Source organism: Trichomycterus rosablanca, chromosome 19 (assembly GCF_030014385.1).
Source record: "Trichomycterus rosablanca isolate fTriRos1 chromosome 19, fTriRos1.hap1, whole genome shotgun sequence".
Taxonomy (NCBI): Eukaryota; Metazoa; Chordata; class Actinopteri; order Siluriformes; family Trichomycteridae; genus Trichomycterus; species Trichomycterus rosablanca.
The window spans coordinates 4421012-4433587 of record NC_086006.1 but is presented as its reverse complement, the minus strand read 5'-3'; positions in this window follow the sequence as shown (position 1 = coordinate 4433587).

Sequence of the window (12576 nt, the reverse complement as noted above, 5' to 3'; positions counted from 1 at the left end):
ACTCTATCGAACATCTGTGGAGAGAACTGAAGATAGCTTTTCACAGATACTTGCCATACAATCTGTAGAAGCTTAAGAACATCTACTCTGAACAATGGGATTAACTGCCTAAATCCACGTATCCCAGAAGACTTGTAGCTGTAATTGCTGCCAAGGGGCCAAATTTACTGAGCTACCACTGCTAATGATATAACAAAGTGGCCAGCAGTTATCTGTTTTTAATGAAAGCTTGTAATGTACAGTGACAGAAGAAGAAGTTTATAAACGCACTATGTGACTGACTTAACGCTGTGTAGCTGTGACATCATGCTTTCTGTTTTTTGACAGTATACATGCGGTCACTGTTTAAAATGGAAAAATGGAAACATACTGTCAAATTACATTAAATACATAAATAAGTAAAATCATTAATAAAATAAACATCTTTCTTGAACCATTCAAAAACTGGTTTTAGTTTAGGGGGATTTTAAGAGTACTGTATAGGCTTTAAAACTGTGAGCCGAATGTGACTGTGCGTCTCCTACAGTGCAGACGCCCCTGTCATGTTCCTGTCACATCTGGAGTTTGGAAGACAGATGAGTCCTGTTTAAGGATGACAGTGTCCTGCTGTGACTGATAGAAAGGTCTGTTTTGCTACAAAATTCAATCTTCCCTTATCTCTCTGTCTCTTCTTTTTTTCTACTATCACATACCTGTTTGTTAAATACCTTTGTATGCAACAGCTTGGACACACTTGGTCAAATCACGTTTTATTGTGATGAGCAAACGGAAACAATATACAGTTAAATGCACAGTTTAATGTAGAAAAGAATGAAACAAGAAATAGAACAGTAAATATATAAAACAAGAGATATGATGTGCAGAAAGTGGAAGATCCTCCTTTCAAAAAGAGTTTCTAGGAGGAGAAAACCAGAAGCTTTATACGTTTTTTGTAGCCAGTAACCAGTCTTTGTGTTCTTAATTAAGGATTTTTGAAAACTTCTTTATTCAGAACACTTTAAGATGAAAAACATTTTAGCTTGTTTTACATGCAGTGTTTTTTATATTTAAAGTTACTTCAAGGCTCCTACCTTAAGAATGGGAAAAATACAAAATGAAAGGATGGAAATAGATTTTAAAAAAGAATGAAACAATTGATGGCAAACTAATAACCACCATGCCAACATTTAAGTAGGTAGGTAGAGCCTCAACAGTTTGGTTCAGTTGTCTTCTAATGTGTTGAGTTAATCTACTAATGTGTCTTTGTTATTATTGATTTGGTCTGCCTTGGGTAGTGGGGTCAATTCTTCCAAACTACCAAAAACTTAGAATGGCATACGGCAAAATTCTAAGCAAGTGTAAATCAGAAACAAAAACAAGAGCTACCTCAAAACTAAGTGTGTAGCTAAATGGCTCAAATTCCTCCCTCCTTGTATCCTAGTCTGTTGCAGCGTGTACCCCTTTACTGCTACTGTTCCATGCTTCACTGTGTGTGAATGCAGGTGTGAATTAATCTCTATAACAGAGTGTGTACAGCCATGCATTATTCTCTAGTGAATAGCTGTGGGTAAATGTTGTTGTGCTGTTTTTGTGTGTTATGACACTGTTTGGACTGCGACACTGATTTCCATTCCCTGCGAGAGCTTCCACTCCGTCTGCCTGGAATAGGGAGCAGTAAATATGTGGTAATGTGGGCGAATCGGAGGGAGCTGGGGAACACTTTCTGTCATCACTTTAGAAGGTTGTGACCCCAGAGCCTGGTGACACTGAGCTGTTAAATAATTCAGCGGGCATCTCGCACTGGGCCTCTGGAGGAGCTGCGGCTGTGATTGCTTAGAGCTGACTGACTGACATTTGCACATGAAAATGGGCTTTGTTTTCCCCCAAACAGCAGGACAGCTTAAGGAAAATAGTGCAGGGTCTCTGAGGAGAGGCTAAGGGTGAGGAGTGAGGGGCTGGTCGCTAGGATGACAAGATACCCACCCAACAACTTCTCCAATCAGCCATAACATGCTGATGAGAACAACATCTGGATAAAGCCTCCTGGATAAGCAACATTCTGTACCAGTCCATAATTAACTGTTATTAATTCAGTATAATACTGATGTACACTGATGTGCCAAAAGATTTTAAGTGTCACACAAATATGTGAATGGAAACATTGATACCAGTCGTGCATGTCATGCACAAGATTTAAAAATATTTAAACGTTGGGCTGATGATATTAACTCATGGGTAACCATGCTGAGTTTCTTTAACACCATGAGGCCAGAGTTTTGGGTGACTAATACTCATTGATTCCAGAGAACAACAAATGTTACTGAGGTATATGGACCAAAAGAAGGGCTACTGTGACATAAAAAGCAGATTGTTTAATACTGATGATGAAGGTTGTCACCAAATACAGTGCATTAATCTCTTTAGTCTGTGCATTAAGAGTTGGATCTGGACACTGTAGCGATGAAAGAGGATCGGCAGGTCGGATAGACCAAGTTTTTTCTAAATAATGTCAACAGCCAGGGACCTGTGCGCTGATTACTTGGTGAAAAGATGCCACCAGATATCACAGGACACCTTCAGGTCTTGTGGAGTCCATGCCTTGGCAGGGCAAAGCTGTTTTGAAACAAATTAGACGAGAGGTCATATTATGTTGGTTCATTACTGTAGTTACATTCTGTTACGTTTTTAGTTTTAACTTCAGTCTGATGACATTTTTACAGTACATGTGTGTTTGTGCTAGTAATGTACTACTGTTTTAGGGAGTGTTTTACAGACAGATTACTCGCAATGTATGGTTTAATAACTCTTGAAATTACACCAATAATTCAGTCTGTCATGGTAATGAGACCAAGTCCAATTAGTTCATCCTTTGAGCTTTGCAGCAATAAAGCCAATATTCAAGTTGCTCAGTGTGAGGGAACATCTAGTCCTATATATAACTGCTGTCAAACCCTTTTTTATCTTTTCTAATTATGTTAATTAAACATTGTTTAGCTACAGCAGTTGCACTATGAAAATTTAAGATAAATTTATACTAATAAAAATTTAGTTAGGGAGAATAATACTTATTAAAAAGTAATGATTATTCATTAATTCATTCATCTTTGCCAAACGCTTCATCCTTAACATGACTGTGGATGATCTGGAGCCTACACCAGAAAGATTTGGTGGGAATACACTCTTGACAAGACAATAATCCAGTGCAATAGATCTCTGGCACAGCATGTTGTATGGGTTTTGTTCAATATCATGGGTTCTGGGAACCTGGATTTGAACCTTGTGCAAAATAATTGTAACAACCAATATCGCAAAACTAAGCAAAATCAAGATAATTATTTTACACATAATCATCTAGCCATATATACAGTGTATCACAAAAGTGAGTACACCCCTCACATTTCTGCAAATATTTTATTATATCTTTTCATGGGACAACACTATAGACATGAAACTTGGATATAACTTAGAGTAGTCAGTGTACAACTTGTATAGCAGTGTAGATTTACTGTCTTCTGAAAATAACTCAACACACAGCCATTAATGTCTAAATGGCTGGCAACATAAGTGAGTACACCCCACAGTGAACATGTCCAAATTGTGCCCAAAGTGTCAATATTTTGTGTGACCACCATTATTATCCAGCACTGCCTTAACCCTCCTGGGCATGGAATTCACCAGAGCTGCACCAGTTGCTACTGGAATCCTCTTCCACTCCTCCATGATGACATCACGGAGCTGGTGGATGTTAGACACCTTGAACTCCTCCACCTTCCACTTGAGGATGCGCCACAGGTGCTCAATTGGGTTTAGTCCATCACCTTTACCTTCAGCTTCCTCAGCAAGGCAGTTGTCATCTTGGAGGTTGTGTTTGGGGTCGTTATCCTTTTGGAAAACTGCCATGAGGCCCAGTTTTCGAAGGGAGGGGATCATGCTCTGTTTCAGAATGTCACAGTACATGTTGGAATTCATGTTTCCCTCAATGAACTGCAGCTCCCCAGTGCCAGCAACACTCATGCAGCCCAAGACCATGATGCTACCACCACCATGCTTGACTGTAGGCAAGATACAGTTGTCTTGGTACTTCTCACCAGGGCGCCGCCACACATGCTGGACACCATCTGAGCCAAACAAGTTTATCTTGGTCTCGTCAGACCACAGGGCATTCCAGTAATCCATGTTCTTGGACTGCTTGTCTTCAGTAAACTGTTTGCGGGCTTTCTTGTGCGTCAGCTTCCTTCTGGGATGACGACCATGCAGACCGAGTTGATGCAGTGTGCGGCGTATGGTCTGAGCACTGACAGGCTGACCTCCCACGTCTTCAACCTCTGCAGCAATGCTGGCAGCACTCATGTGTCTATTTTTTAAAGCCAACCTCTGGATATGACGCCGAACACGTGGACTCAACTTCTTCGTTCGACCCTGGCGAAGCCTGTTCCGAGTGGAACCTGTCCTGGAAAACTGCTGTATGACCTTGGCCACCATGCTGTAGCTCAGTTTTAGGGTGTTAGCAATCTTCTTATAGCCCAGGCCATCTTTGTGGAGAGCAACAATTCTATTTCTCACATCCTCAGAGAGTTCTTTGCCATGAGGTGCCATGTTGAATATCCAGTGGCCAGTATGAGAGAATTGTACCCAAAACACCAAATTTAACAGCCCTGCTCCCCATTTACACCTGGGACCTTGACACATGACACCAGGGAGGGACAACGACACATTTGGGCACAATTTGGACATGTTCACTGTGGGGTGTACTCACTTATGTTGCAGCTATTTAGACATTAATGGCTGTGTGTTGAGTTATTTTAAGAAGACAGTAAATCTACACTGCTATACAAGCTGTACACTGAATACTCTGAGTTATATCCAAGTTTCATGTCTATAGTGTTGTCCCATGAAAAGATATAATGAAATATTTGCAGAAATGTGAGGGGTGTACTCACTTTTGTGATACACTGTATAGTTGTTTAGTCATCTTCAATTATGTGAGAGATCAGCTTATTATTTATTCTCCTTTTTGTCTTTTATATAAAGCCCATAAACTCAAAGCTAAAACACTGCAATAGATAAATATGCCATTCACATTTGAGTGAAAAGCTTTTGTTTAATCCCTAAACCCTTACAGAAAATGAATGTGGACTTAAAGAGGAGGAGCAGCAGGGCTGCACGATCTCAGTATGCTCGACCATATCTCTCAGCTTGAGAGACAGAAAGCGAGGGATAAGTGGACAGCAAGGGGGAGGGAAGAACATAGAGAAAGACGAGTGAGGGTGGGGCGCGAGACAGATGACAAATTGTGATTAATAAATGTGGTCCGGGACGGCAGTGTGGAACGATGCTTATTAATAGAGAGAATTAGAGTGGCTGTGCAACTCAATCTGCACACTGTCACTCTGCATCAGGCACCATAATCAGATCCTAATGAAACAGCACAGCAGCTCCCACTCTCCATCCCATTCATTCATTCACTCAGGCTTCCACTGTCTTTCTCTTCCTGTACCCACCCTTTCCTACTCCTGAATTTATTTACCAACCCATATGCACACACAAATCTTCTCATGAAGGTCTTAACCCAAAACAGGATTTCACTTCATACTCTTGCTCAGAGAGTCAGCCACTAAACCAGGATGGCTGCATATATTTTCATGTCAAATGAACTTCTAATGCAAACGTAATTAATTGAACTAATAGTTTATATAATATAAACTTTTTGAATAAACTATCATTAACTACTTTTGTGTTTGTTTATTCACTGTTGTTACACTTATTCAGTCTTTTGAGTCTTTTAAAAAGACTTTCCACAAGATTTCTGTACTGTCTGTGGGAAAGGCTTAACTGGGGTGTTTCTCAACCTGCTGCCACAAAGCTGTGGAAAGCCTTTCCAGAATGGAGTAGCCTGTGACATCCACAAAGTAGGGCCAAGACTATACTTATTCCCATGGTTTTGAAATGAGATGTCCAACTAGCTCACGGTTACATGTCCACTTACTTTTGGCAATATACTGTACAGTACATTAAACCACATACTGGTTACAGGAGAGGGAAAAAAAACCTAATTATACATATTCAAACTGAAAACGTACATTTAGTAAACTTTTTAAATCATTCTTTAACACTGTATTATTAACTGTCCTGGATAACTATTTTGCCAGTTGTCTATACCATGATCCATTTCATTTCATGAAATTTTTGGATAGATATTTTAAAAAATCTAATATTATAGCAATTGTTAATTTTATAATTTTACTTTTGTTTGTTTTAAGTGAAAGACCTTGTGTTGTACTGGCTATTTTTGGTAACACATCCGATTTAACTCATTAAGGGATTCATAATTAGATAAGGAGCTGACCCGTTGAAAGACACTTAACTATTCAGTTCAATAAAGCTATAGGTTGGGGACTGGACAACACTGCCCTGTGACAGTAGTCATTAAATTCAGATTTACAGTCCTGATTAGTCTAGTTTAAAGCCTAATCAGTTAATCAGCCTGTGGAAGACATTGATTGGTGGTATTAGATGTGGTGGACTGGCTAAGAACTGTAATATGGTAGCACTGAGGAAGGATGGCTGCTGTCTGGTTTGCTATGGTAAAATAGGTTGAGCATTAAAATCACAGCCAATGAAGATTTCTTCCAACGGGTATCTCTATTTTCAAGATTGTTGAATTAGGACAAGGTAAAAAGGTACTTAGAACTTTTCAGGTTATATTTCAGGGTTTTTAAGTACAAAAGAGCAAAGCAGAAGTTTATACTCACTTTCCTACAAATCTGATCTTGTATCTTTTTTTATTGAAAGGCTATGGGTCACCACCTAAACAGTAAGAGCATAACACCAACAGCCAAACATGATGTTGGGAGTGTGATGGTGTGGGGATTCTTTGCTGCTTCAGGGCCTGAATGACTTTAAATGACCATAATTGAAGAAACCATTAATTATTTTCTTCACCAGATCACCCTGAAGGTCCAATCACTGGTATATGATGTAAAGGATATTTTTTGGCTCAGTTTGGGCCCAGTTGTCCCATGAGAGAAAATGCAAATTTCAAATCAATACAAAGTTGCTGACTAATCACTTGGTCAATATGATGGAACATTTCTTTCCTGATGGTGTCTTTTAAGAATACATAATGTCCATGCCCAAGGCATGAAGGGTGACTAAATGGTCTGATGAATAGAACATAAATGTAAATTAGAAGCTACAGCCCATGTATCTCTATCACCATAATAAAAAACACCAACAGAAGAAATATCTTTTAAAAGAATCACAGGTATATTCCATTCCTCCAGTATAGTTCCAGAGACTTAAACATTTGATGCTAAGGTACACTAAATTTGTTCTAGTTTGTGGTGGCCCAACCAAAGATATTTATGCTGACTTTTCATTAAATTTGTTAATCTGCAGGCCTGCAATTCCTGCAAATCACTATATATAAATAGAGAGTAATGAAAATGAAGGCCAATTTAAATACCATAACTCAGTAGTGATCCATGTTCTGGTCTTTATCTTATTTGGCATTCCCCTAGCTTTCATAAGCACCACAGTAAAACATTAATTAGTCATAAAACTATGCAAGGCATGACTAAGACACAGCGACTGATGCATTGTTTAGGCCACACATTACAGAATAGGGGTTTTACATCAACTGTGACCTGGAGCTTAACTAATGTGAGGTATGGCAAAATATATGAGACAGGGCAAAGTAGTAAATCAAAACAGCCTTTATCGGCTTGATTGTAAATATGTAAGAGCACCATCAAATGCTGGGACTGTAAAGCAAGCGCTTTCAAAGAGTCTTCTCTTTTATTTATATTTTACTGAGCACTTTATCCTGGTCAGGGTTGCGGAGGATCTAGTTTCACAGGGAAATACTGGTTGCAAGGCAGGAATACCTGGACAGGGTGCCAATCCCTCTCAGGGCTTTGGCCATCCTGCACTTCAGACATAGCCAGTCATGTCTGCGTAGCTACCTGAGACTTAAACATGGGTCTCAGCGATGGTGGGCTGGAGTAGTAGACCACTGTGCTACCCGAGTGCCTCAATTAGTCTTTTCTTTTTATTAAAAACTATTGAAAAGCAACTATCAAAATGAAAGAGAAAATGAGAGAAAGGGGAAGAGAGAGAAAAAGATGGGAAATGGGAAAAGAATAAGGGACAGACAGCTCGGAGACGTGCATATTTCAATATTAATCAGCTCAGTAATATTTTAACAGGCACTAAAGATCCAATTCTCACTATATTGCCAGTGACTTCCAGCAATGATTATGCATCCATGGAGGCCAAAGCTGTACTAGAAAGTGTGGGTGAAAAAATTGTGGTACGTGTACGTGTGTGTGTGTGCCTGTGTATCTAATGAAACGGATTGACCAACCTACAAAATGAAAGTGACACACCATTTAACTCAGACTGCAAAGCACAACACATACACAAACCCAGACTTACTCTGACTCTACAATGTCCCAACTGAATTCTTCCAGATTCACAGTCACTTATGTCTCACCAATCATTATTTGGGGAAAATCTTCTTGGGTGTCCTCTCTGGCATCTTACACTTCCTTCTCATTCATTCCTTTGCCAGTGGTCACATCTAAAAAACAGAGAAGGGATGAGAAAGAGCCATCAATATGTATTCCCTCACTTCCGCTCCGCCATTAATGTTTAAAAACGCAGATGTGTGATTAAACCTGACAGGGAGGGAGTTTGGATGAGTTACACAGAATTCTCAATAGAGCTGCACCAAAACTCCATATTTAAGCGCGGTTACTGGCAGCCAAAGACTAAGCTGCATGCAAATGTGCGCACTTCTCTGATGCACTATTACTTTTACAAAATGCTGTTCATTATCATAAAAATGATCTAAGTTAATTAGACCATTAGTTACATGTACAAATAGTTCATATTTTATCAGGTTAGAAGACATACTGCTTTAGATTATAATTAAGTTGGTAAATGTTAGGCTTTAATGATTTGTATAAGATTAGGGCCAGTCTCTACAGGGCTAGTCAAAAAAACAGAAACACTACATAAAAAATTACACACCTAGCTTGCATCCCTTTGATGGTTTTTCCTGCCTTGTGTCTAATGTTTCTGGTTGTTGTTCTGACCTGGACTTGGTAATTGGCTTTGCCGGAAGGGCATGGTTGTGCCAGTCCAAACTATGTCCAAGCGGTTAGACCTAATGAGTATAAAAAATAATATTGTGTGTAATATAAATGCATTTAATACTTACTGTGCAATATAGCTCTCCCCAGAGCATGTGTTTTGTGTGTTTTTGTGTGTGTGCACGTGTTTGTCTATATGCGACAGCATGTGTGTGACTACAGGAGAAAGAAAAAGCACAATAGTTTCAGTGTCCGTCACTAATGAGGTCTAAAGGACCTCACACACACACACACACATTGGCCTTAAAAATACTGACTGTTCCCTAACCCACACGTAGATGTGCTACACTTAATCTTGCCACTTGCACTTTTTGTGAGAAAATAAAACAAGCTGCTCATTTTATTCATTTTGTCTAAGTGCTGTTTAATAATTGATATAAATCATTAACATTTAACATATACAATTTTGTTTTAGGGTGGCACGATGATGCAGTGGGTAGCGCTGTCACCTCACAGCAAAACGAGCCTTGGATTGATTTCTCGGCCGGGTGGCCCAGGTCCTCTCTCGATGGAGTTTGCATGTTCTCCCTGTGTTCGTGTGGGTTTCCTCTGGCTGCTCCAGTTTCTTTCTAAAAGACATGCAGTCAGGCTAATTGGAGCTGCTGTGTCTGCCCTGGTGACCTGTTTGGGCTGTTTCCTGTCTTTTGCCCAATTAATCTGACCCACCATGACCCTGACCAGGAAAAAGTGATAGTAACAGACAATAAATAAATGAATGTAAGAGTTTTTATATATCTACAGACTTAGAAAAAAGGTTTTCCATCAGGTTAGTCCATCTGGGGAAACATTTGTGCGGTTTGTGCGAAATCACTGAGCAACGTGGTAACAAACCCTGGACAGGACGCCAATTCATCCATAATGGTCTTGTTTATACAATATTCTGTCTACTTTTTAAAATTGTATTTTTATTAAACTTATTACACCACCCAACAGTATTTGATGTCCACTGTCCATTATTTAACATTTAATTTGCTTCTGATTTATAACTTTCATTTAAATGATCAATCTAAATTCTAAAATGACAAGAAATCTTCCCCATACATAAAATTTTATGTCATTTTATTTCATGAGTCTTGGGTAGATGTCTATAAACTTACTAGGAGGAGGAATATAAAGAAGTAAGCCAGGCTAATTTTTTAAGACGTGTTGTTCTCAGGCTTTTGATACCTGGAAATACTTGAGGCAATGCAGGAACACACCCTGGTCAGGATGGCAAGAGAAACACACTCAAGGTAAAGGAATCCTTCATGGAGATCGCCTTAACACTGTTAGCCACAGGCCATTCAAACCAATGGGCTAAGGCGGCACAACCTGCAAGCATGCCAGCTAACATCTCCCTCTGTTTACCGGAAATGGTTAAACTGACACTGACAAGCCCGAATTTTATATAAATTATAAATTACACTTGTGCACATTTATACAAATGTAAAATCTACGAGAATTTATTTACATTCGAAAAGAACTCCGTTCGATGCTCTGCATTCGACATATTTGTCATTTTTTGTGAGAAAAGTTGTGTCGCACTGAATGCTGGGATTGCCTTCACTGCTAAGAAATCATCGGATGCTCCCTCGTTATTCAGGCAGTTTATCGCTTCGAAATAAAGTGCCTCATAAGGCTGCATTTTAAGGCATCTAAGAATTCGGACAGGCTTCTTCTCGGGAGCGCGCGTACTGTATGTAGAGAGCTCACTAGGTTTTCTAACAGACCCCAGGATTAAGGGACCATGTTGCTATGTGGTACCGACTACCAGTTGTTCCACCGTGTCATCTTCTTTTTTCACCCCTGTAATATAAAAAGTTCGGTTGATTGTTCGTGGGTTTAATGACATGTTTACACATTAGTAATGTTAATGACAGGTTTTAAGCAGAAAAAGGTACTTTTAGAGGGTATATTAAATACTGGGTGGCACGGTGGCTCACAGCAAGAAGGTCCTGGGTTCGATCCCCAGGTGGGGCGGTACGGGTCCTTTCTGTGTAGAGTTTGCATGTTCTCCCCGTGTCTGCCTGGGTTTACTCCGGGATCTCCGGTTTCCTTACACGGCCCAGATACATGCAGGTGAGGTGAATTAGTGATACTAAATTGTCCACGACTGTGTTTGACATTAAACTTGTGAACTGATGAATCTTATGTAATGAGTAACTACCGTTCCTGTCATTAATGTAACCAAAGTGTGTAAAACATGAGGCTAAAATCCTAATAAATAAATATATATATATATATATATATATATATATATATAAAATACTGTAAAACAGTACAAACCGAATGTTTACATTTTACTTCATGACAATTAATGAGGTTAAATAAAGGATGGTTGGTGAAGAGTGATAGGGGGATGTGGAGCTGAAGGAGGGATTGGAAGGAGGGAGGAGGAATAGAGAGAATGAGAGCAAATTGAAACAGTGCTGAAATCTCACAGGTGTTGAAGAGGTCGAAGCGGCTCCGTCTACACGCTCCCCTTCGTGCTTCACCAGAGTTTAATCCGTCTCATTTTGAATTTCGTCCAATTAGTTGTGGTTGATTGGCTAAAACGCTACAACTAAGTTTGAAGTCCAGCCTGAGGAAGTGAAGTCGGGATTTCTCCGGTGTACCTCGGGGTATTTTCCGAAGAGAAGGCGGTTGGAAGTGTCGGATTCTCCTCAGCGCTATTTATAAAAGCTTTAAAAAAGGCGCGAGAAGGTGAGCGCGCGCTTCCCGCGCTCTGTGAGTTAACGGTCGCCGGGGATGTAACGGAATACTGTGAAGAGTTCATTTTAAATACCGACACAAACTCAACCGGTTAAGATCGTCCACCATTGAGACCTGATGTTTTAAAAAGGTACGTGTTTTAACCTTTATTTATGTGTTATTTACGTTTTTAATTGCGCTTTACAAAGGTGTGGTTTCCTGTAGGTGTGTCTAAAGTGTACATGTAGATTTAGACAAGGGTAAATATACACACAAGTCTATATATGTACACTTGGTTGTCAGTTTATCAGCTGCACCTACTTTCTATCTACACTTATTACACATTTTAACAGGTAAACCTAAAATACAGATGCACCCTGTTGGTATACAATTACTGACTACAGCTCATTAGTTGCCATTCACTATTTGTCAGACACAATTTGTCAAAAGCACTTTAACATTATAGAAAGATCCGAGATGTTGTTGGTTTTAAACTGTGTTCACTTCTTGGCCTATTCAGACAAACTGGTCCCTATCTTGATTGACGTAATTGCATTTAAATTACATTAAATAAATATAAATGTTTATTATATTTTAATAGTTTATTAACCAATACTTGTACACTAACTTCAGTTATGTTTGTACATTAAAAATCTTTCTTTAAAATATGTATTTTTGTAAATACATAAAACATTATTATTATTGTAAGTGTTGGGTTTAATATATGATAGCCTGTATTAATAATAATAATCTGTTTTCTGTAAAGCACTTT